Genomic DNA, 27755 nt, shown 5'->3' on the forward strand with positions numbered 1-27755 from the left:
TTGCTGTTGCAATCCGTTAAATATATTTTCAAATAAATAAATAAATTACAGACAAATTGTGAGTCGCTGGTACAAGTATAAATTGCGAAATAAATACCCGATAAATACTCGGAGAAGCTCTGTAGATCACTTCGATACCTGTTTACACGTTGATGCTCTTCGACACTGTTCGATGAACTCTCTCGCTCGTGATCGCGTCCGTTTATTTATACTGGTCGGGGGAGGACCGGAAAATTTGAATTCGACTACGTTTGACGGTTGTATGTAGCGGCGACATACCTTTATTGATCCTTAGAATACTTGTAACCTAATGGTCTTGATACTCCGAGGCAAAACAACAACAGGATTCTGCATCTTCATCGCTAATAATCCATGTTCCCTCTTTCTATTTCTTTCAGTTTTTCATAGATTAAGGTAAGGCTATTTGAGCGAAGCTGAGGGTAATTTAGCTTGTGGCACGCCGAATTCTGTTACGAACAATTTTTTAAGCGAACTATGTTCGAAGATACACTGTTTAAATTAATGTTAATGACTTAATAAAGAGCGAAGCACGTCGTATGCGTTGACAGTTTGACAGCTTGACAGCCGTAGTTTTTTACAATCCTATCAAAGCTTGTTCAACTAATGTTAGTGCTTTCAATCGTAATTGTCGTAATACAATAGCGTGTAGCATTTAGTTCTGGAAGTTATTTCGTCGTTTATTTAATTAATCTCGTTAATTTATCCTTGCTACGTTATATCTGCTTTCTTTTTGTAAATTGAATCCAGATAAAAAGAAAATAAATTCGACGGAGCAACATTAATCCAGAGGTGACTTTGGCAAGCTTTTTGTCCCACTGCAACTTCCCACTTTCCGGAACATAAATCCAACGAAAGGAGATTTACCACGACGAGCACGCGGAAATCGAAGCTTCCTCTCGCGTCTTGGAACTTGGATCTGACCGTTAACGGCCGACTATAATCGTTAAATCGCGTCTCCGGACACTAACTGTGGCTACGAAACCGTCACTGATAAGACAATCTACCATTACACGCAGATAAAATTGCGACGTCGACGTCCACCTTGTCTATCCGCAATTGTATTTGTGCAAGGCTCTCCCAGGGTATCGTTGGGCAAGCTTCTAATTGTAATTCATACTCTCAATAAAATCTATAAAATTTCTACAAAAAACTACACTCTGGTAGTTTGAGCGTAAAAAAAACGAATTTTATGGGAGTTCTGACGATACTAAGAAATAACCACCCACTCCGGATCTTCGTAATAATTCTTATCGAACTATCGAGACTAGTAACGAACTCGCCAAGATTAATCGGAAAATTAGTGGAGCAAAAACGACTTGATCAGGCATTTGCTATTCCCAACACGATCTTATCGCCAGCGATAACACTCGGTCGAAATAATTCCATTTCCATAATTCGGATAATACTTATACCAAAGAAAATGTCGTGTATCGTAATTATTCGTTTGAATTAGAACGAAACAATTGCATTGAAATTGAGATTAACATTACTGTAGTCTCATTCATTTTCTGTGCTAATATAGAGGTCATAGTAGAATTAACTATATAAATGGCGACAGAAGATAGCGATATCGAGTCGAAGATGTCTGTGACGTGGAAAATTGAGTACAAGTGGGCGGAAACTGTATTACCTAAGGGTAAGTAGGTCTCGGTAAGGTTTGAGAAACTGTTGGAATATTAATTTGTTCGACGAATACGCGAGACTCTACGGCTCAATCCTCTTACTGCATTACGGAGTCTATGTCCCTCTGGCGAAGTGGAAAATCGATCGCATCCAACGGTCGAAAGGAAAATTCTTAGCTATGGGATGGATGGAAGTATGAAAAATTCTGGCCACTTTCCCATTGCGATCTCTCTACTACTTTGGATCAAGAGGCTCCTCGAGGTTTTTAGGTTAAGATGAGACCCAAAGAGAATCGAAGAAAAATTGATGGCGCTCCGGATCGACGAAAATGGAAAGGAAATTTCGTGCTGGAGAATGAACGAAACGTAGATACTCTGTGACACCGTCGGCCAGGACTGTGATAAATTTCAAACGAAAAAGTATAATAAATGTTGAATCTTGGAGAAGGTGGAAGAAAAATTGATGTAAAAATCTAGCATCCTTTAGTAAGAAAAATTATTAATTATTAAACTACGGGAGTTTACGCAATTTCAAATTTTTATAAACGATCAAGGAAATGGAAGTAAAGCAAAAATTTGTTTCGTTCATTTATTTCATTCGTTAAATGTTACGATAAATAGGTTTATTTACTTTATTACTTGGAATATATTACTTTTTAATTAAAAAAGACTCCCTGTGGATATTGTGTTGCATTCCATTTATGTTTGTTTAAAATACCAGCAGTCTATTAATTATCGAGAAAATGTACAAATTGTGTACATATTTGTAGAAGGAAGTAACTTAACAAATGAACTTCTATTAAGAAAGTATGCTGCTCGTGAGTGACTGGGAGATATCGAGGAAGCCAGCCAAAATTTCCCCAACTTTTGCTTGAGTTTCAGATCTTGTAACGAGGCAAACTTCTCGTGAGTGACATAATACACATAAACTTCGGAGAGAACGAACTCTAATATATCGCTTTGTCTTACATTCCAAAGATACGTCCTAAAATACAAGTTCTATTAAACATTGTAATTGTACTTGTGAACCAACCTGCGACACAATATAACTCTAACCTACTCTTCTGTCTCGATTTTTATACGATAAGAGTTGTATCAAATACTTAAAAAATGATCGATTTCCATCTACTTTTCTGGAAAGATGAAACTTTGGTAGAAAATTTCAGACAGCAAAAAGAACAACAGGTTCGAAGATCGGGACGACCAGGAAGGATTGAATATCGCGTAAATAAGAAACGCGAGAGGAAGAGGCGGCCAGCCTCGAGTGTCCTTCACCATGGGAAGATGGAAGGTTGGAGGATGGAAAAAAGCTAACGAATTAAGGCGATCTCGAGAGTGGCGCTTCTTGCTGGAAGCTCTTCGACTCCGGATAAAGGCTGTGCTCGATATCTCTACTTATTACCAAGCATCTCCACCGGAACGTCAGTGGAAGTACTCGCGAGGTCGCCGACTTTGGTTCCGGAACCGAAGTTTGTAATCATGGAACGTTGAAAAAGGAGAAACGAGGAAGAGGAAGAAGGAAAACCATTGGAGAAGCTCGCAGAAGGACGGTCGATGTAACACGGTGCTCAAAAGCTCTTTCTTCTCTTTCCTTTTGGCTGAAACTTCAGCCGAGAACGCTCGAAAACCGAGCAGGTCCGACGTGTTAAAGGGCTGGGCACGTTCTTCGTTTACCGAGCGAAAGATCCGGCGATTCGTACATCATCGGCAGAACCGTAAATAAACGAGGCAGCTGCTCTCTGAATAGAGGAGAATCTTTGCAGAGAATCAGAAAAGTTCAGCATTTCTACGAGCAAGATAAAAGTAGAACGATGTACACACTCGCGGAGATGCGACGCGGTGTAAACTTGGAGGAAATTAATTGCTACGGCGAAGTTCGTGCTTCCACTCGAAATTACGATTCCTTGGGGATAGCCCCGAGCTCACCCTCGACCAAACAGCTATTTAATTAATGAAACGTAATTCCATTCGATCGAGCCCCCGGCTATTCATAATTCGAACACGCCGCCTGATAAAACGAGACTGCTGTAGAGCGTGGCTCGAAGCTCTAACTTTTCAGAGAGGCATATATTCGAATGCTTCTTCGACCAGGTCGGAATATGAACAGTTTTTCCATTCGGTACTCCCTGGGACATCGTAGAACGCGGCAATATTTCTATTGCCGTGGATATATCGCGATATTGCCTTCGATCCGTCCACCGAGAAAATATCCACGGCTGACTGTAGAAACGTATTGCTCTGGCGACTGTTGAAAAAATTACTTTTTCTATTGCACCACCCTACGTCGACAGTCAATTCTTAGTCGGCAGATAGTGTGTCCATTTTGCGAAGGAATTTTTGTCGCGGTTGTTTACCGTGAACGTTCCTCTAAGACACAGCAGTCGGGAATTCGTGAAAATCGAGCAGAGATCGTGCATGATGTCTCGTGGCCTCGGTATTTATGTCGGTAAAGTTGAGTGCACTTGCAAGAATATTGAAATCGACTCTCTCGGAAAGCATCGATTTCGAAAGTACTCGTTCTCGTACTTTGGATATAACGTGCGCCCTGTAACCTTCATACGCAAAAGTTAAAAAATAGAATTTAAAACGCGGATGAGACGACATTTCAAAAATCGCAATTTTTGTACGATTCGTAAACTTCACAAGAGCGTAATAAAATTTCAACTTTTGAATATCGCAGGGTGATTTTTGCGACGAGGCCGTAAGGCGAGCTACAAAAATCTAGAAAAGGCTGGATTCCTGCCAGAATGGCAGGCGTTCTTGGAAGCGCCATCGTGTCCGTCTGGGAGCTTTATGGGTTCCTATCTAACCGTGTATTCCTTTATATTAAAATGCAAAATGCGAAGCATCAACTGGCTAGCCAGGTCAGAGAGACGAACGGGTTAATAATACAGAATCCGGCGCGTTTCAAAGCGACGCGATAACAATTACCGGTGTGTTCCTTCTGCGAGATATTCGACGCGGTACGCGGCTATTGTGTGCATGGAATTCTCTTCAAAATCCTGCCGCCATGTTGTTGCAACCTCCATGGAAACACGCAACTATGATTCCGGAATTCTCTGTGAAAATTCTCAATATATGCACATAGCAGATACTGAATAATCCGTATCTGTTACATCGAATTAATATATTCCTTTTTAATTTTCTATTCTTATTTGGAATTTATTGCTCTTTAAATATGGAATACTACAGTGAACAGGCTACGTTCTCTGTTCATATTCGTTTTAATTTTTAACAGATCCACATCATTTTTTGATCGATCCAACATGACTGATGAAATTTTACTTGTTACTGATACTCATAATCGTTGTATACCGCTTTTCAGTATCAGTAAAGTAATAAAAGCGTAATACCGCAGTTTTATTAAAGTTTCGAAGTATCATGCTTTTTAAATCTTGTTTGGAACGTATTTTAGTTTGGTATTCGCCATTCTTTTAACTTTAAATGGTTACTGGAAGTTTACAAGATGTTACCGCATCGCTACCGATTATGTAAAATAATATTGTTGGAATTCACCGCAGTCGACAAGATTTATTACTCACAACAGGGAGAAACATGGGGAAACATTATATTATTGCATAACTTGACGTAAATCCGGCCTGCTACGAAGTGGAACAGCAGAAACGGTACGCTTAAGGTTGTACGTAAATTTCAAAGATTCATATTCAGAACGTAGTCTCCTTGCTTCTACTTTTGCTTTACGAAATAACGAACGAATCCTAAGAAATCGTTTTTCTAAATTTCACTATTTATTTTACAATTCTCCTTATTCATATATATTTATCGATTTCCCTAAATTATTAACAACGTTGATATTCGTCAAGAACAACGTACAAATTCTAAGGATCGATTTTCCAACATTTCTCGACGATTCTAGAATTCTTCTTAGGAATGTTACAATCTCTCGTTTTTGATTTTCAAAAATCCACGAACCTAGAACAAGCGACACGACAAATTCTCGATGAGCGCAATTTGTTTTTCCTTGTTCCGAGCTATCTCGTTCCCTTGCTTCCATCATTTTACGTAACCTAGAAACTTCAGAAACCCTCAATCCCATCATATTTTCTTCAAAAACTACTTTCATCCACTTCTTTGAATCATCTCGTTGACGATGCAGTGTGTCTTCTCGCTGTGCACGCCAAAGTCTCGGATTAATGCACTCTTGGAGCACGAGCGCGTCAATTCGTCTGCACATACACACAGACACTCATACACACACACACGTAGCCGGTAGCCACTTTAATTAAATACACCGTGTACGGACACGATATACGAATGTTGGTGGTTTTTGTGTGCGGCCATCGACGAGTGCCATGCCTTTCCTTAACGAAGCCAATCTCAGGGTTCGTCCCGGGGTCAAACGAGAGACAAGACCGATTTCAACGCGCCGCTTCAATATGGCCGATCCGATTGATTCTCGTGGATCAAAGTGACCAAGAGTGTTGGTCAGCCCCAGATATCGAATTCTACCAGTTTCAGACTTCTTCGAGACTGCTTTAAGAAAGAAACTGAACTGTACCGAGCTGACTATGCACTTTCTCCACCAAACCTTGTACTTGTATTTTTTGTTTTACGATTAATCTGTATCTTCAAGAATATTTGAATTTTCTTTAATTCCGTTTAATTTAGAGTAGCGCTCGGTTTTTGGGAGAACGTAGCGTTGATTTAGAAGATGGTAAGGTTAATTTGTGTTTAACACCAGAATTCCTGCATTCACGTAGAAAGTTTATATGGACGGAAATTAAAATAGAGGAGAGGTATATGAATAAATATTCGTACATAATGCAAGAGGAAAGATATGCTTGTCTCTACGTATTTTACAAAGGAACATTGAAATTCCTAAAAGGACATTATAAATAAAATTTCTACGAAAAATCACAACTTGATTGTTATAATTATTCTTATTAATTCTGACTACTCTGACTCGTACGAAGAAAAAGTAATTTCAGATATACTTTGTTACTAATTTCTAATTATCTCTGCTGATTTAAGTATTCATTAGAGTAAACGTAATCTAAATAGCGATTCATCTTCCTACCTGTTGTTATAATTATCACCGTCCAACTTGCTGTACATGTTCTTTGAGAACTTATGCATACTCCTGCACGAGAACATTCCTTTACGATCATTTACGAAAATAATTTAGATAATTCGGACAAGCTTTCGTGATTTTCTAGTCTAACAATTGTATTAAAGAAACATCAGCTAAGCAAACATTGTCATTATATTATTTTTGTAATAAGACTCAACCATTCTCCATTATCCTCTGACCTATCATCTTCGCTCCATACTCCAATTCAGACAACTGGCATTTGTTCTCACAATGGCGCACGCGTTTTTACATTACACGAGAGAAAGCGGTCGTGTCTCGTAAACAGGTAGGTCAGCGTTCACTCGCGAATTCCGAAAAGTCGAGGCAAGCGCCACGGGGAAGGAAAGGAAAAAGAAAGAGTAAGTACGCGTATTCGAATTACCTTTCCCTTGTTATTACATTTTCACTTTATACTTGCACGGTTCAGTGTATAGCTACAGTTACACGCAACTCCACTCTTTCCTACGATTTCATTTCCGCGAACTTCAACGCGTTCGTTTACGCGTTTCGATTCAACGAGCCGACCCGCGACGAACAAACGGTCGGTTTAACGTGCCAGTTCACCAGCTCCGAGTTGCCCGAGAGCCACGCACTCGTTCCTAGGCAATGTATGTTTGTCAGTAGGCCAGTGCGAAATACGTGTCGTGCGCACAAACCGAAAATTCATTGTTGAAGGTAAGGAACGTCAAACGCGTTATTTCCACGTCGGTAAATCAACCGACGTTGCTGTCGTAAACTTATACGTTGTTACTAAAAAGATTTTTGTGGTCGTTTCTAACATCCACGGTTTATGAAAGAAAACTGAATGAAAATTGCTAACTGTCTCTTATCCATAGTAGGTTACTGGAGATTTGTCTCGTTATGTATTACAGTGGCTGTATTTTTGTCACTATTTTTACGAACGATTCTTCATTGCTCTTTCGTTGAAATTTAAAGAGATTTCAAGAATTGTAGGATTTTGTTAATTTCAAGGTCTTTTAATATATACAGAGAGAGATAAGAGAATTGAACATACCAATTTGTAACATATTAAATTACTAAGGGCCATTCATACTTTTCCACTTTGCTCGACTGTGTTCAGTGACTCGTCAACGAGAGTAGTAAATTCTTGTCTCGATTGGCATCAACGCCATAAATTCCCTATTTCGATTAAGATGATAAGGATAGTTAGATAGAATCTGACACAGGGTTTTAACGTGTCGTTTTATTGTATTTCTTGAGCTGAGAGCTGAGTGCAAGCGAGGTATCGGTGATGCATGTGGAAAAGATGAAAGCTTGAGATAGGCCTGTGTAGAACATAGAACAAGCGGATTCACCCTCAACATTGAGTTGCAATTTTCTTTAAGGCAGTAAGGGTAGCGGCCATCGGTGCTAATCGGTAGGAAAAGCTGGTAGGCAAGATGAGAACTGACCATTTCCAAACTAACGGTCACTCGAGGGTATGGGATGTTAACGTTACCGTTAATAAATCGTTATAAACTGTAAATATATCGTTAAAGAATGTACCGTAAAGCTAAGGTACTTAAGGTAAAAGCAAGGATTAACTTTCGACACGGCAGTAAGGTCTTCTTGAAGATTATTGCTGATCGAGTGGACATGTTAAGAAAAGCGTAGACAGAGAAATAAAACTGGAAAAAACTGGCTATCTTAGAATATTAGAAACTTCTATTCTCGAAGGGTTGTCGTGGATGAAGAAATGGACGAGCGTGTAATGACTGGGCGTTTAAAAAAGTCCAAGTTGCCTTATCAAATAAGCGACACCAAACTTTTGGGCGGTAATATAGTATTAAAGGCGATTTCAGACTCGCGTAGAGAAACGAATGGCAATTTCCAGAAAACAACTTTTCCTTACGATCTTGATTCTTTCTTACAACCGGTTATACCGACGAGGAAAGATCGCAGATCGCGATTTGCTTCGAGGCGTCAAATGAAAAAGCGTGTAAAGTTATCGTTCGAATAATTGCTCCGTATCGCGCTATATATTTCGATAGCAACGCGCCACGTTCGAAAACGGCGAATGTAGAACGATGAAAATTACGATTGGAAAGGTTAAACTGTGGAAAAGCTCGACTCACTGATGAAACTTTACTATTGCAGAAGGTGGAAGCGCTCAGGGGAGGTTTTAGAAGCGTACAATTACGAGAGGGTCGTGGAAACGTCGAAACTTTGGAACTTTGGCACTTTGAGAGGGCGTATGACGCTCTTGTTCTCAAATTTTCCACTATCTCGAGTACTACTTTATATAAATATTATTTGAAATATAATAGAACCTTCGTTGTTTGAACTAATAGGAAGACACAAGTGATATTATGCGTTTAAAGTTCAGTTCGTTTAAAATTCACTAAGAATATTTAGGTTAAAAACTCTGTGCGAATGAAATACACACGGGTGACCGTTCCAGTTTAGAGTTAACTTTTCTTGGATATAGTGCGAGGGTCGATACTATCTTATTGAAAAAAAATAGCTTTCTAATAGTTTCTATTACTTAACCGCTCTCAGTATCTAACTGGCAGAAATATTTATTCCAACATTTCGTTACTTGAAATTTCTAAAAGCAGGTGTCTGGATTCTATCGTAGTTTCTTAATAGACAAGAATTTTCCCTGTTTACGCTGTACAGCATTTTCAGATCGAAAAGTCGATAGACGGAGTCGCCGGCGCACCGATTGCCTGGCAATCGAGCGGACAGATTGAATTACGGAGCAGTCGAACTAAAAGCGGGGTAACGAAGTTCGTTTCTTTTTCAACGGGCGATGGTGTCGATAAATCATATTCCGAAACGAAGGCGGCTAATAACGAGCGACCAACGAGCAAAACGACTAACGACCCGGCGTGCCAATTAGGAGAAAAGCACGGCAAGTCTAATAAATGGCACTTCCTTTTCATCAACCACTACCACCGTGGCCGGTGGGTGGTTCACGAAACGCCGTGGCTGCTGATTCCGCCCGACGTGATTATTGGTGGATAGCATTCGTACAAATTCCGTGAAATATAACCTCTAATAAAGCTCTATTATCTTTTTTATGACTTACTCCTTTATCGTGAAAATGAGTAATCGATAATTCTTCATATACAGCGTATTGATATTCTTTCTATAAGTCGACTTCTATAGCTTGATAAATTAAAAAATCATAATTAGGAAAATTATTGCCCATGAATTGAAATATATATATCGCTAATATTGACGAAATATCACAAAGTAATATAAAATAAAATGGATTAGAAGACGTGTAAAATATTCCATAAGATTCGCGATTTCAATTTTAAACAATTCGTTAGAATTTCGAAGTTCGACGAACCGATCGAAATGGTTCCATTTATTTTTCTATTAATTGACAGGGGGGCTATGGCGACAAATTAACCGTCTACTATCTGCGGCAAAATTCCGGCATTCTTTTTTACGAATTTTCCCGAGCTTTTACAGACGTCCTGTATTTTCCGCCTTGTCATCGCGACGTACAATGAAGCTCATTTTTAAATCAACGGCGCATCCAGCGTAGTCAAAAACGGCGATCGCTCTGTGAACCTAGCATAGCTTCAGGGTATACAGGGTGCCCTAGGGTTGAACAACTAAACTTCGTAGTATATTCAGGCCAAAATGTTGTCTAAACATAGGTAATTTAAAGCCTTATTAGTAAGATTATAATTAAAGTACGGAATACAAAGGGAGTAACAAGGAATTTACGGTTATTATGCTATCAGACAGTAGCAGGTTTACGATTAACACAATTATTAACAGCTAATATTTCATTTCAAAACGTTCGTCGTTTCTATCGATACGAAACTGGTAGCGATAAAAAATTATCTGTATTTATGTAACAATTTTTGTTCGATTATATTCAATATAGCGGAAAATATAGCGAGACAGAGTTTGGCTGTCAAATCCTAGGACACCCTGTATATTTGTATATACGTGTGTATGCGTGTATGTGCAAACGCAAGGAATGTTTGCACGGCCGGAGTTTAACAAAACTGGCGGGTAACAAAGCCATCGGCGCCAATCCACGTGCCGAAATATCTGTCGCCGCTGCGCCTCCACCCAACGATGCACTTTTTTCGCTTCCGTTTCATACGCGACTCGACACAATGCGTGACATCGAACAGTGCATCGACGAGGGACAAGATAGAAAAAAAAATCTGTTACCCGGGCACGAAACAGGAAAAAAACTATTCCCATCGACGGCGCACCGGATTTTCGCGAGATTTTAGTATACCGCGTGGTTAATGCAGCTAATTTGGTTGCCGAGGCTAAACTGCAGAGGAACGCTGTGTACGTTGAATTGTGCGGATATTTTTCATTTTCACGGAAATTGCTTTTTTCGTTCTATTTTAGTTTGGAAGGTGGAATGGCAACGCGGTGTTATTTTCGTAGTATTCTCATACTACTACAAACACGTATCGCTATCGAAGCGAGATGGAGAACTGGATAAAGAAAAACGCCTGAAAAATAAGGCTATGTGTCGAAACTTTTGATGCTTTTCCGTCGGATTTTATGTATACATTTGCTATACAATTTCGATAAGAAGGAATATTTATACGTAACATAGGTGTTGTAGGAACAGTCTTCAAGTAGCTGGAATAAAATCTATCCTTCTGTTTTACCTACGATAAAAATGGCAGTAAGACGTAAGAATGAAACAGTTGAGCGCATAAAGAGTTAAATCGAGAAAGTAGATCAGAACGAGAGGCAAATATACATTTAAAAATAGCAGTGAAACGTAAGAATGAAATAATTGAGAGCGTAAATAGCTTAATCGAGAAAGTTCTCTCAATAATCACGTGAATTCCCACAACACGTATGTATACAAATAGTGTCGGAATGTCGAAAATTGGGGATGTGTTTTGGTAAAATCAATGGTGGAACCTTGAAGAGAATTATATTTACATATATCGCGCAATAAATTATTCTGACTTAATCTCGTAATACGTGTCGTGCTAGCAATGGCACAGGATATCGCATCAAACAGGATCTTGATAAGTCGGTGAAATTCTTGAAGTCGCTAGCATTTACTTGAAGAACGCTCCTGTTGCTCCGACTTTTACTCTTATCATACCCTGCATCACACTGATTTTCCACTCACGGAATCCTTCATTTCAAATTCAAATTTATATGTCGATAAATGCATCTACAAACTGATTACGCATTAAGTTAAGCGAAAGTTGAGTGAAAACAACGGTGTTCCTGTGCAGAAACAATTGATTCGAGATATTTTTAGAGATACAAGGACTTCCATCCACTTTCAAAGCGGACGCGAAACTGTTCCTTTCTTTCACGCTCAAAGATATACCGAATAATTAGCAATTATAAATTAATTTCTACTACTATAATAAGGCGATTGGAGGCCACAGGCAAAATACGTAACAATTTTGAAATTCAATAATCAGCTCCATTTCTGTTATACGTTTTCAGTAAGAAACGTTTGATCAGTTGTCATACATTTGCTGCAAAATTGAGAAACGTTAAAGCAACATTAAAAGACGATGAGGCAATGTAATTTATACGATAAAGGAATGATTTTGAAAAATACAGGATGTCATAACACTTCAAAGACTAAAATGCAATTCTCACATTTCTATGAACGCCGTAAAACAAACTGCTTCTTTCCATCGACAAAATATAGCTCCGTCGAGCCATAGAGTAATCAAACGTGCAATTTGCACGAACGAACGAAGAAGGAGAGAATAACAAACAGATAGCGGAGCATAGAATAGGATGCATCGATATATCATAAGAAACGAGGCCGTAGCGGAGGCACATTTACCTTGCAGATAATTCCAGGAGGGTGGATAACGTTCGAAGGGTTGCTCAAGGGATCGGCTCGTAAATTCTCGGCAACCCCTTTCGCGGACGCAGTAATTGCTCGTTTCCCCGGTTTAGACCCCGGGCACTGTGGTACGTAGGCGCCGTCACTGACCCATTGTGGTCAACGCGGTCTACGTATAGATTCTAACTGCATTGTGGGTAATATGCCGCGGGTAATACGGCAACTAGCACGCGGTCTCTGCTTCTATCCCTCTTTCTCTATCTCACCTTCCTACTCCAGATCACGCGCATTAACACGAACTTCGCCCCGCGGGAATCTCTGCAAAATTCGTGACGATTTTTTGGTAAACCGGAGGTACAGGGTATTGCTCTTAGTTTGAGCGTCTCTTTAAATTTGAATATTATTGGAGATTTCTTGCAGAAAGAATTATCGGGCCGAGATTAGAATTTTTAGGGTTGCAGTTTCGACGTAGTTCTTGCCTTAAAGTTTGAAAAATATTGCGATTTGAATCGATTACGAGAGGAACGCGGTTTTCTATATATTCGTGGGGAATTTAATGACGCAGAAGGGAACAGAATGCACGTAACGTTCACAAATATATCAAATATGTTTGCGAGTATAATACAGGAACGTAAGGTTTGTATTTGCAACGATGAAACGATATTTGCTGTACGATATTAAGTTTAGAATTTTAATGATTGTTTCGGATTAGTACTTTTTGTCTGGAAGTTTAAGGTGTACTGAGATTCAAAATAGTTTTGATCGATTTTCAGGAAGGTTATTAAATATTGGAACTACGTTTCTCAGCTAACAATAAGCTTATAACTTACAGCATATAACTCACGGTCGTGTGTAACAAGAAGTGGATGAAGGTGGTTTCCTGGTTCTTGCAGGGACCTTTACATCGCCTCAAATCTCATTAATCACAGGGCGGGAAAATCCTCGTAAAATATTCTTCACGACCAAGAGCACTTGAAGAACATTGATTATTAAATTTCTTTCTTCGCGGAATAACGTATCACTGCATTAAAAAATAACCCATTTTCCAAACTTTTACAAACTGGTAGAAAATGACAAGCCTTAACTTCTATTTATAATATTTATTATATTTATATAAACTTATTCCCCTAAACTCATCTGTATTACTTCCATAGGAACCTTAACACGCAACAACTTTTTCGAATTGCAAAACGATTCGCTAGAGCTTGAAATCGCGACGGAAGGATTATCGCGATCATTCCCGTCGACTCGTTTTCCACATGGCTGTTCTTTTTCGTCCGCTCAGAAATAATTCGTTATTGATACGATCGCGAGGACACGCGCGAATTTTCAGCGCTGTGTATCGGCGCTAATGGCTCGAAATAGCATCGCCAAACTGCGTATGCGGTCAATGGATGCACTAATGCAAGCTGGGTTGCCGTGAATTTTCATCATTTCCAACCTATCCCCATCCGCATGAAGGAGTGGCACCCATTGCTCTCCGTCGTGGATCGACGCCACGAATGAAAAATGATCCTACCGCTCTTTGTTTAACGAATTGATACTGCACTTTGCAAGATGAAATCGGCCGAGTTCGTTCGAATTCCGCCGAACGTTCTCGTTACGTCTAAATAATTCCATCGAAAATACGGCAGCGATTGCTCGTGGAAGTTGAATCGGCAAGAAGGGCAGAGAGAGAGAGAGAGAGAGAGAGAGAGAGGTAGAGTAAAAGAGGAACGAGAAACATGCAAATTTCGTTCGAATTACAAGCACTTGCCGAAGATATTCCGAAACGATAGAGGTCGATCGGGTCCTCGTATGAATATTCTAGGCGGTATCGGGTCTGACTACGAGCGTCCCTAACCACTTTGAATCTCGGTGATAATCGATTGACGCTTCATGGCTGGCGGGACTTGTTTTCTTCTACTCCAGACTCGACGACCAACGTTCGCAATTATTTCTTTGAAACGTATATCAGCTCTTCAACAACGATATCGATCAACTTCATAAACGTAAAAAAATGTACAATACGAGAAGAAAGAGATAATCTTGCTACGAAGTTATTTACTTTGTGAAAAATTGAAAGCTAATTGTGTACTTGGCAATAAAGTACACGCAGACTTATTAAAATCGCAGTTGATCAATTTGACTGTTGGAAATCTCATATAACGATGACAGTGACAAATAAGAGACGCGGAAACAGAGAAGATAGGTATTATTTTAATGGAAATTGACCGTGGTTCATGAAATTCAAATTAGAAAATGATACTATTGGATGGTTATGGGAAGGTAATCGAGAATCCAAGCAGAAGTTTGATCGAAGCATCTTTGAAATTTTTATTATAGATACGTTATACGTTTATTATAGATGCGTTTTTTTATTCCTAACAAATTTCCTCCTTTTGCGTAGAATTGAAACACGAAGCTTCAAAAACGTGAACAGTGTTAAATATTCCGTCGTTTTCAGATTTCGTTAATCTCGCTGGAAATTCTACAAACGAAATATGCCTCTAAACAGAGAGCTACTGTTTCAATTCATACTCGAATTAAACTGGCAACGCCTTTCAACTACACTAACGCCAACAAGTAGCACAATAATCCCTTTCCTTTGAGCATCTAGAGCACCTCTGTCCAAGCTAAGCTTCGAAGCTTAGGAACACTAAGCCTCCATTGCGGCCCATTACCATGTGGGATCTGACTAACGCGTTACACGCCATAGATACGTAGTAATGAACGTGTATTAATATCCTCAAGCTCTCTAATTACTAAGATCAGTATCAATCGTCAAACTTCTTAACAACAATATCTTCCGGTCGATTTGACGATTCACATTTTGCTGCTCGAAGAGTCCAGAGAAGAGAAACGAAGTTAACACTTTTCCAAGTTATAGCGGACGGCAAGCTTGTGTTCTCTTCTTCGATGCTTCTACAACTTCAACACCCATGAAACACCATGGTCGCGACTGTTTTAATCGTTCAAGTACGAAACATAGAGATGGACGATGACGTGAAACTTTGGCGAATTCAACCAAACAGACAATAAAACGTCCCTGAACATAATTGCTGATCGAGATTCGTTCAATTTGCTAATGGTTCGTAAAACGTGGATGCTCTTGGACGCGATCATGCGTTTACACCGTTATTAACCCACTTCGTTATTGGTCGATGATGGATTGCCAGAGTAACCGACACGAGGAAGGAACGAGTCATCGGTAGATCCAGGAAGCAAACTGGTTGAGCTCGTAACGAGCCGATACCCAGCAACGATCACGATCGTTCTGGCAGGATGATTCCACGTTTTCAATAGTTCTGTTGAACAATGGTTAGGTGCTACAACGGTGAAACGGTGGCCAACCAGGGTGGATTACAGAGAAAGAAGGTTGAGCGTCGCCGGATCGTGGAAAGAGATTATACGTGTGCACGTGAGAGGAATGGACGGCAACGAGTGCGATTAAAACGAACGTTAAGCGGACCAGGGGAATGCAAATGAAGCCGATTACTCACAGATTTGTTTTGAATTTGTTTACACGGCATAACGGTGACGCTGTTTTATATTCAACGCGGTCGCGGATAGTCGATTTGGGGTTGCTTATTCCTCTTCGCCAGCGTGCCCGGGATGACGCGAATATAATAGCCGATTGGAAGTGTTTCGTATTAGTTCGAACGTCCGTGGATTTATATTATTAATTGAAGCGAAAGTTCTGACGCTCGGTCAGCTATGAAAACACGTTCAACGCGGATAAAACTCGATCCTTTGTATTAGTGTTTAAGTAAATATTACTCGTATGGTGTATCAATGGCGATAAGTTTAATTTCAAATTGAAACGTTTATTCATTCAATTTAAGTTTTCAATCTTCTTATACTGCGCCTTATACGAAGATTTATGATGTAACGTACAACTTGTTACACATATATCGTTATATAATTTACAAATTATTCGTGTCTCCTATTATAATTACGTATAATGCGCTTCTTATTGCACGTATATCATTATACATTTTTATATGATAAACGATATAAAAACTTATGCAGTTTGTTTATAATATACGTACAACGTGATCGAGGCTTCGCTTCCCACAAACTGCCTCCACATGAATTACCAATCTCCACATGGATACACTGTGTCAACCGGTTTTCTGTGACATTCACTCCCTACCATGTCCTTCCTCCACTTCCAACTTTCCCCCTCTAAAACCGAGTCACACAACTAAAACTGAATCTACAAACTTGCTGTTGTTGTGTCTGACTAATGACCGTCTGGATCTACTAAGAGTTCATCCTACTGGTTGACGCATCGCGATAATTTTAGCAACAAGATTGTCATCTACTTACAAACTATGAGAACTTTTACATATTCCTAATATTATTATACATCGAAACATCCTATTTCAAACCTATTTCCAGCCTAATCAAACCTATTTCCATTCTTCCGTTTCACATTCCATGGATGATCATCAAGTAATCCCTGTCATTCGCCACATTGTCGTTTCCTGGACCATTCCAGGAAGATCCATTCAACGATACAGGATTAATTCCGCTTCACGGTATCGCACGATGCTCGATTCGTCAGGATAGTGCGCTTTGAAACGTTCGCGTGTCCTAACGACGAATTGTTCCAGGCGGTTATTCCCGCCGGTCGTTTTATCTCCGACCGAGGTAAAATCGGATTAATTTAGACGACGCACAGGAAACTGGAGCCGCGTTTGAGAATCGTTCGACCTTGACGAGTTCTACGCTCATTCTCCAGCGCGCTGCGTTGCTTGGTGGGAAAAGTATCGATCGAACAGAGAAGCGGTAACGAGCTCCAAGTTCTTATCGTTAGCTCGGTAAGAAACGTGGATTGCAGTCAGGTTGATGTAAGGAATTTTCTTTTAGGTACACCTTATTCTTTCGATTCTCAGCTGAATCGTTCCTTTTGTTCGAGTGTATTATAAAACGGTAGAGCAATTAACTGTGGGAAGATGTGCGTTTCAATGGCCCGCACTTTTACTGAAGATGCAGGTAATTTAACTGCACGAAACAACAACTGCCTCGATAAAATTTATTAAATTGTTCCTTGCTTGTCACCCGTTGTGTAACACGCTACGTGGCATCGCGATACTCTTGTTCTTTCAAGAAACAACTACGCAATTGCTGCTTCGTGCTTGTTAATCCACCTTGCTTCGACATTTCTAGTTATACGCGTAGTTACTGGAAAGTTAGGATAGTAAATTCGTAACACGTAAATTTGGTGACACGAAATGGACGAGGTTAGGATCATTGAGCGCTCAAGATCATCGCAAAATAGGGTACCGTATTTTTTCATTTTCAATCGTGAAATAAAGATATGACATAATTCTTGAGAATATTTATGAGATGCTCCTTAGGAACGAAATGAGACCTAAATAGGAACTTGTTTCATCTACAAGCTATTATTACAAATGTAACTTTGCTTTATACATCTTATATATTTATTAAGTTGTCCAAAATGTTTCCTTAGTTTTATAAGGAAATAATAGACGCACAATGTTTTTTGTTTTATATTAGTTTATTGAATTACGTACGAACATAATAATAGAAATAGAACGAATTGGATCATACGTAATTCAATAAAATAATATAAAACAGAAATTGTCGTTCATCCACTATCACGTTATCAAACGAAAGAAATATTTCGGACAAGCTAATAGTTTCGTACATCATTTACGTCTTGTATAACTGTTTCACCTCTCAATTTCCCATATATAAATTCTCCTGTATCAAGTAAAATTTCTTATTATCCTAAGCTAACATCTCGACTAATCCTACTTCGATATCGACACCACACAGTGTGTGTATAGTAACAGGATACCATTCTTCGTACACTTTCGATCAATCTATACATAACTCTGGCTTAAAATAAGAATGTAAAACAGAGAGATGTATTATTACCATAAAAGTTTACACGGTCGACCATCATCCACAGAGACGATCCTCGTGGTGAATATGTTTGTTGGCCTTGAGAGTATGCAAACTCACGTAGAACGGATGAAATCATTCGCACGCGATCCCCAGCCAACTCCAGGGATCTCTAACTGCACGTTGAAGGAAAAAAGAGAGCTTTACAGCATGCACACAGAGTGCTCGTGTCGTTTTCCGCGAAATTAATTGAAGTACTTCTGATCCGTCGTCCACCGGTTTATTAATCGACTGGCATTCATTCTCCACGCGATTCATAAACGCTGCTACGATTCTATCCCCGATGCTCGTTATCGTTCTCGTGGTCTACGCTGAATATTTCGATGGCTAGCTCGCAACCAAATTCGATACGTTTCCAGCGAGCGGGCACGCACTGGATGTGAATATGTTGGCAAATTGAGTTCGCCTGAAAAACCAGGCCTACGAGAACTTGTCAATCGAACACGAATTACCAGTTGATTCCTGACTCCAATTAATTTTGATGGTCTAATCTAGCCCGGGGATCAGCTTGATATTATAATTGTTGAAGTTTTCGGATGAAATCTGGTTTCAGGACCTGTCAATATATCTGTGATATGTAGATGAATTCGCCCCGAAACAGATCACGCGATTAGGCAAATGAATAGTCATATTTGGAAAAAGAAAGAGCAAATATAAGAAAAACAGCGTTGATGATGTATTTATAACTGGCAGAGGAAAAGAACTGCGCGTCAAGCTTTGAACTTGTTTCGTTCCAAATACGCTCTAAATATATTCCTTGCTTAACGATTAATCGACCTTCTGGCATCATTTCGCATTAGAAATTTGTAATTCTAACAGGCTCGGCACAGCTTGATTGCACGTTTCACGTGATCGATTTCGCGTCTTCGTCCGATACGTGGATATTTTTGATGAATCATCTGCCGATAATATGGAACGTATCCTCCGTGATCAAACGCCGGCGGCCACGAAACAAGCGGAAGAGGAATGCGGCAGACGCATTGATTTTTTTCTACCATTGGCCGAGTCGTGGTTTAAACGGTTCGTATAAAATTCCTCGACCCGACCATTTGCGAGATTACAAACCAGCGAGGAAGTCGCTGTGCAACACGGCAGAGACGAGGGTGAAATCCAGAAAGCAACGCGACCTCGAAAGTTTTCGCAATGTCGTCGTCGTGTCGGAAGCGAAGTTTCCGTTTGCTCGCCGCGGACGCCTGAGAACCAGCCGAAAAGTTTTATTACGCGCGGCGAAATGCTCGAGAGGAGCCTGTGTCGCGCGACATAACTGCACAGTCTTTATTTTAAACAAATTCGCCGAGGACGAGATTCTTTTCTGACGCGATTCACGCTGCGCGACCAATTAAAGAGAATCGACTTTTGTAAATACCTGGTGTGCTCCTAATGATAAAAATACACAGTGCCTACAGTATAGTGCCTAAAAAAAAAGTATTATTTTGTAAAATTGTTCTTCTTTTTCTTATTTTTGAAACTTTCACGATGCTACATGGTATACGTTGTTTTAAAATAAAGTAACACCGAGGGACTTTTTATAACGTTTTTGATCATTAACGCTTAATACACTGAAAGCACCAGGCGCACATTTATTCTTACTTACGCGTTCAATGTACGTGTATAAGCGAGCAAGGTATCCCTGGCAAATTTCTCAAAGTGGGCGTGAATGAACGTTGAATACTTTACCGCCAACGGAACGCACCTGGCTGTGAACTATTATTAAATCTTGCCTCATTCACAACAGGTATTATTGAAAATATTAATCCTGGAACCTGTCTGTTCCTTCGAAAGATCAAATCCTTGGAACGATGTAGGCGACGAAAAACAATTAGCGGAAAGAAATGTCATTTGCCCACACGGATACAGAGGCATCGAAGTTAGCCTGAGAAATATTTTCGCTATTCGCGAAACGTGTACCGAGTAGGCATACGAATTAATCTCTGCAATGACCTATCTTATCTTTGTAGAAATATTTCTGTTACTTGTTGCTTTCCCATACTTGATGTATTAATTTTCCCATAATTAAGTTGTCTCTCGACGAATGAAAAATTGCATTCGATGTGAAAACTGCCAACGAAGCCACTTCAATGTTCCAAACGCTTCGTACATCTCCGGTTATTCCTTTCCTCGGTGATTTATATTCGTCCAGGAACGAGATCGGCGTATCTCGGCGAGGCTTTCGATAATGGAAACGAAAAGTTGGAGAGACGTTGATCAGTGCGGTCCAATGGTAGGGGTATCGATACGGCGAAATTCGTCGGTGGATTGGCAAATGAAAGTTTTAGTGGCTCGATAACTCGTGTCCCTCCGCGCCCACTCAATTCGAAGAATACCGTCTAGCCGAACGCAAGGTGAATCGATAAGGGCGTTAAAGCGAAACGTTGCTCGAGAAAGCGATTCGTCGGTCGATACGCAAAGCATCCGTATCGAAAGTGACTTCGGTTGCCTCGTATGCTGCCTGGTCAACGAGAAAATCGTTCTACACGAACAGACGAATAGCAGCATTGTATAAAACAGATCGCTGCGTCGACAATTCCGTTTGAAGGACCATCTATTTCTCTTGGCAAAGAGTTTCCAACTAAACGCGATGGTATTACGTTAACTAAAAATGCTGCAGTTTCTGTGACGTAGATTGTTATAACATAAATGAAACGTTAATAGCAGAAGCGAACTCTGATACTTGACAAAATGAATAATTCACTGTCTAAAATAGATGCAAAAATATTCGTTATAAGATCGACGTTATTTATATAATCGAAATTTGATTCGGATAAAATGAACGATTAATGCAACGTGCTGGAGTAAATTGTTCAACTGAAAAGTCAAATTTAGAAAACTGTCTTTTAGCTCACCTTTTGACCTGGATACCTAAAATGTAAAACATGTGTGCAAAATTTTCGTTTATTATCACGACAAAGCTAATTAACAAACAAAGCTTTTGCCAGGGAAAAGTTCTCATTGATGATAGGAATAACGAGGTTTCATATTGTTTGAACTTTTTTTTATCAACCAAATACCTTTTTCCCTGTGACATTCTGTTCTTCCATTATTTTCTACGGGATAATGAATGAATATCTTCGTTTTGGTATTTACTTCATATCAGACTCATGTGACTTTTTCATATGTTTTATATTCATATTATAACATTTTACATCTCAGAAAGTTTAGTACAGATACCAGTACTTTTAATAAAGAATTTAATATTTTTAATTACCTAAATACGATTACGTTTGATCAAAAGTTGACTGCCTGGAGTAGTATTCACTTTGAGAATATTGCTATTATTCCAATCTCTATACGATCTTTCAGCAATATTCAGAAATCATGTCTTCGCAGTTTTATCATCGATATTATGTGATAGTTTGATATTTAGTATACAGGGACACGTAATAACACGAATCGTGGCAACGAACAGCGTGCTATTTGTACTCGCGTCTACGTAGTAAAATTTCCATTATTAATTAATGGAAATTTATGGAAATGAATTGCTCAACTTCCTGTTGTCGCCAACGTCTACGTTTACAAGGATTAAAATCGTAATCGTGAATAACTTCGTCGTTATAGACATAACCAAGTGTAGCCGACTTCTACAGCTTGTTGTGTACGGTACACTGGCTCGCTTCAAGGATTACTATCCCTTTGCGTATAAATTTCGTCATTAGACAAAGCGTCTTGTACTGTTTGGTTATGTCTGAATAAGTCTTTGGGAAGGAATGCTTGAGCTCGTCCATGTACGTTATGCAAAAATAAAAAATAAAAAGAACATTTAAAAGTTCAGATTTCTTATCCAACTGACTACGCGATTTATTATAATTACATCTAATCAACTTACTTTTACAAATACTTTTCGTAGCCTCTGTATGCACATACGTATATAAATAAATGTTCGACTGTGTTCCCGGGGATTCGCGTCTGCAGTCTCAGTAACTCGTCGACGAGAGCCGTAAATTCCCGTCTCGATTAGGATCGGCGCCACGAATCAGCCGAATTTCCTATCTCGATTAAGATGATAAGGATATTTAGATAGAATCTGACACAGGGTGTTAACGTTTATTTGACAAAGAGCAACTTGCAAGACTCGGTGTACGGTGAATGTTCAGTGTAGGTGTCGTTTTATTGTATTTCTTGAGCGGAGAGTTGAGTGCAAGCGAGGTATCGGTGATGCATGTGGAAAAGATGAAAACTTGAGATAGGCCTGTGTAGAACATAGAACAAGCGGATTCACCCTCAACATTGAGTTGCAATTTTCTTTAAGGCAGTAAGGGTAGCGGCCATCGGTGCTAATCGGTAGGAAAAACTGGTAGGCAAGATGAGAACTGACCATTTCCAAACTAACGGTCACTCGAGGGTATGGGATGTTAACGTTACCGTTAATAAACCGTTATAAACTGTAAATATATCGTTAAAGAATGCACCGTAAAGCTAAGGTACTCAAGGTAAAAGCAAGAATTAACTTTCGACATGGCAGTAACGTCTTCTTGAAGATTATTGCTGATCGAGTGGACATGTTAAGAAAAGCGTAGACAAAAGCGTAGAAATAAAACTGGAAAAAGGTGTATACGGCTGCCTTAGAATATTAGAAACTTCTATTCTCGAAGGGTTGTCGTGGACGAAGAAATGGACGAGCGTGTAATGACTGGGTCGCTGTACGGAACAATATATTTCTAATAAAGAACTTTGAAGAATTTCTGGTAAACTCCTATAAGATTTACCACCTTCCATTACCATAAACAATCATAAATTCTACAATAAATTTTGAAAGAGTGATGACTTCGTAATATCACCACTTTTCTTTACATTTTGATATATGCAGTTGATAAGTGAAGCTTCTCAGCGGTTCGTACGTAGTCACTCGATCAACGACACACTGGAGTCCATCGCATAAACTCTCGTGTTACATCCAGAACGAACACCTTCGGTGTCAAGAACACGCCAACGTGGAGGATAGGGGAACGAGAGACACTCGGTGTACCCGGTGATTAGACGAACGGAGCTCTCTCGCACTTCACGGGAGAACAGTGACGTTTTGTCGCGCTTATCACCCAACCAGCACGTGTAGACACGTGTGTGCATGACGCTGATAAGGGCCACGCTACGCGACCATCGTCGAACGACAACGATTTGGTTCGCTCGTGTGCGAACGTAATCTCGAGACCCTGCTCGATCGTAGGCAAGCGTGACTGTCTCATCAATGCGGGTCGCTTTTATCATCAATCTACGCCGATTAATGTTTCTTCCCTGGTAGTAAAAATATATAACGTCTTGGAGAAATAAAATTTTCTTACGTAATTCGTCTATAAAATTATAAGAGTGAATTTTACAGAGAGAATTTCAATGGGTCGTTGGTAAATTGAATTTGATGTCACCTGTTATTGGTTCTTCTAGGCTTCTGTACGGACATGGCACTACATTGTTATACAGAAGCAACAAGAAGAAGAAGAAGAAGAAGAAAAAATGGAAGCTTCAGCTTCTACAAAAGTTGCTCAACTTGTTAGCTGTTTTTAAACGATTTCATCTTTAAAGCTGGCAGGTTTTCATTTTCAATTATGTTATATTAACATTTTTCTGCTTAGTCGTATGTAACATTAACTCAATTAAGTAACGTCGAAGTTAAGAAATCAAGAAAAATGTACTTGTCGTATTTTTCTCCTACAATCTTCGATATGTATAGTTATCGAAAGTTTTTTTAATTTAAAATATTTACTTTCCTAAGTTTTTCAACTGTGAATAGCAATTTCGATTATTTAAAGTCGCTACACGTCTTTTTTAATGGGCGACGTCACTATAGGGAGCCAGAGCGTCGCACCTATGCAAACTGCAACGTCGAAGGAAGTGCATCAAGAGTGAAGGGCCGTGTTCGCGTCAAGTGGCACGATGCACTCTCAGGAACCGCAAATTACGTTATTGCCGGGCACACGAGCGAGTAGCGGCGGTAATCGATAAAGAGTAACGACGGTATATTACGTTGGTCTGCGTCACATTTTTCAACGATCCACGTGCAACAGCATCGTAAATGTTCTCCTCATTCGTAAAGTAAAAAACTCCGAAATATACGGCGCGATATTGGAATTTTTTATCAATTGCATACTGTGCGAGCGTATAAATAGAATTTCTGGAGAGGGTTTCCGAAGGAGATACAGCATCCATTTCCTCAGCAGAATATTACGAAAAATGTTATTTAATTAGCAATAAATTTCGGTAACTTCAAACCAGATACTGCACCACAGGCTCACGAAATTATTCGAATACACGCAGATACAGCTTATAAATATATTATGTGCGTCGTATGAAACATTTTGAAATTTCATTAGCACTGTTGTGAGACTCGAGTATCGCGATTATATTATTTAAATTTAAGACAATTCTGAAAACACGTATAGAAAGTACAAGATATTTAGTACGAGTTTATATTTCGCAGAGATCGTGAAGGTATTAAAGCAATCAGGTATACATTATATCAATAAATCTGAATATTTTGGAAGATTATATTTAGGATTCACTATATATGGTTAAACTTAATTTTCACAAAATTATGTATACATGCGATAAATATCTTGTATCGTGTTAAAACAATCTGAAAATGTATTCCATGTACAATAGACAAAATTTACAGGTTGTTTTCAAATTCAACCAATATAATCACGATAGTCGTGTCTCGCAATAATAGTAACGAAATTTCAAAATGTTTCCTGTGACACGTACAATATGGAGATACAAGTTTTCTATGGTAAACGTTGAAATAGTTTCACGAGCCAGCGTACGATCTGTCGTTTCACGATGCAGCGAGTGAAACGAACGAATATCGATTCTTCGGTGAATTCAACCGGAGCACGGGGAGAGAGGTTGCTTTAGTGCTTCTTTTGGTAAGGTCCCTGCGATGCAACCTTGACACCATAGAGAACTGGAGCAGCTACGAAAGCTATGGAATTATCTCGTGACCATCCCGTTACGCTGCATTTCATTCTCCCCTTGAACAATCTCTCTCGACCTATGGATTTTTCATTCGGCTATAGTAGCCTTCGATTTTCCAGAGAAATCGATAAACGTACTATATCCATAGAGAAGCAGTTCTGCGGAACGCGATAATATATCGTCGATTTTTCGCCCGAGTTTCTGTTTCGACTGGTTTATCTCTCTCTCTCTCTCTCTCTCTCTCTCTCTCTCTCTTGTCTCCTGCTTTCTGTCGCTCGATGATTTATTTTACCGCTTTGTCCTACATTTCTCCCCGTAGTCTTTCGAACGAGAGCGAACAACTTGAATATACATCGTTTCACTCTCCGTTTCGATACGTATTTTTTTTTCTTTTTTTTTTTTGTCTCTCCGATCGCGTTTCTTCCCGAGACTATCGGTTTTCCATTTAAGCTCAGATAGAACGGAGTAATTGCTGAAAAACGAGGAAAAATGCGGCCGTTCAAAGCGGTGACTTTTAAAATGGTCAAGCTCGTCTGGGAAATTTGTTGCGTCTCGAAAGCGATATATTCGTGCTTTATTGGGGTAGAAATTATTGAGACACCATTTTTTCTAGTAATAGGCTGTGCGTATTTACTTATGCAAACCTGAAGTGTAGATATAAATAGAACGTGTATATGAATCTAAAGATAAAAAATGTAAAGCTGACCTTTCGTATATCTCTGCTCGTCAAAAATGTTGATTATTATAATGTCAAATGTATCCTTAGTTGCTTAGAAAATTTCATAAATATCATTCTTAGTAAAATATCTTCCGTTTTTTTTTCAGAAGACGTACTGTAGTTGAATGCAGGAAACTGTCTCTTTTCAAACTATCTTAACCATCGACTGATTTTTTCTGTTATTTGTACAGAATTATTGAACAACGTTAATGACGAAGAAGGAAGGGATGAAAGAAGTACGATCATTTGATATTTTACATTCAAAGTTCTGTCAGAACGAGAAACTTTCGCTGCGTTAACAGTGTCGCGATCTTGTCATTATCTATTCGATTGAAACAAGGCAACGCTAAATACATAGTAGAAGATTTTGTTCAATGGAAACCAGAATGGATAAGGTTGTACCAGATTAACGTTGAATGGTGCAATAGGCTACGCTTTCTAAGCAAATTTCCGCTATTCAAGAGGAAAAAGATCTTGTAGATATAATAAAAAGCTTGACTTATGTAGGACAACGTAAAGTCAGCAGGATATTTAATATATGAAAGTTTTCCAACAAAGAAAAACAGCATGGTACAACGTATCTTATCGAAGTTCATCTCTATCGACGTAGCAAATTTCTGCCACTGAAGAGAGGAATGATTTTTCAATCATAAGAAGAACTTTATGCTGCGTAAAGTCAATAGGATATCTAAATTAGCGTTCGAGATGAGATGAAGTAGATATTACTTCGTAGCAACGAAGATCGATACGGAATAATTAATAGTTTCGTCAAAGATATATTGCCTCATTTTTGTCACCGCAGCAAATGTTAATATGACGGAAAAATCACGCTTCACAAACATCAAAAATTACAAGAATTTCTAGGAAACACAAATGATTGAGCGAATTTATCAGTTTATCGCCCGTTCGCTTGAAGTGCGATGCAGCCCGAAAATTCAATTTGGAAGTCAATCATGACACAATATAATAAAAATTAACTCTAAAACTCGATTGGCAATTCATTAGGAAAAATTTGCGATCGAATTTCAGAAACGTTTCGATCCTTCCACGCTCTGTGTTGCAACAATTATATTGTACGCGATAATTAGAAACTAATTCAATACCGAACGCGTAAATGTAAATTTGTTTAGGTAAAGAATTTACGATGTTGAAACGGTTTCGTATATTACAACCAAATAAACACAATATGATAAAAATTAGATCTAAAACTCGATTGACAATTTATTAGGAAAAATTTGCAATCGAATTTCGGAAACGTTTTCGAACCTTCCACGCTCTGTGTTGCAACAATTATATTGTACGCGGTAATTAGAAAATAATTCAATACCGAACGCGTAAATGTAAATTTGTTTAGCTAAAGAATTTACGATGTTGGAACGGTTTCGTATATTACAACCTAATAAATCAATAATTAGTCGCGAGGTCCGCCATCCATTTCCATCTTTCGTCTTTTCCACGTCTCCATTTCCCATCGGGGATAGGAAAGAGTCAGAGGCTGGTTTTTCTATTCGAGGAAGCAGAGAAGCACGTTCATTTCGCAGCGAAAAGAGACGGGAATTTCGAAGGTGCACACGTGAAAAGGCTAATATCGGGCAGATTTCGATTCGAGCAGCGACTCTCTTCTATAAAACCTATACTTCATTCGACGAGCGTCGTGCATCAACACGTGGGTGCTTATCGGCGTCGAGCCGGCCGCTATCGGCGGTCTTGGAATAGCGA

At 39.2% G+C, this 27755-nt stretch overlaps 1 protein-coding gene and 1 long non-coding RNA gene across 8 annotated transcripts in view; both read right to left on the reverse strand.

Annotated features, from left to right (window-relative positions):
• On the reverse strand, positions 1-26510 carry LOC126864550 (uncharacterized). The gene is made up of 2 exons (XR_007689220.1): positions 22968-26510; positions 1-8381 (listed from the first exon to the last, which is right to left on the reverse strand). It is a non-coding gene; the product is annotated as an uncharacterized LOC126864550 (long non-coding RNA).
• Positions 1-27755, reverse strand: part of LOC126864517 (RNA binding protein fox-1 homolog 2-like) — a 350319-nt gene that overhangs the window by 286344 nt on the left and 36220 nt on the right. The window lies entirely within an intron of this gene.

Source organism: Bombus huntii, chromosome 4, assembly GCF_024542735.1.
Source record: "Bombus huntii isolate Logan2020A chromosome 4, iyBomHunt1.1, whole genome shotgun sequence".
NCBI lineage: Eukaryota > Metazoa > Arthropoda > Insecta > Hymenoptera > Apidae > Bombus > Bombus huntii.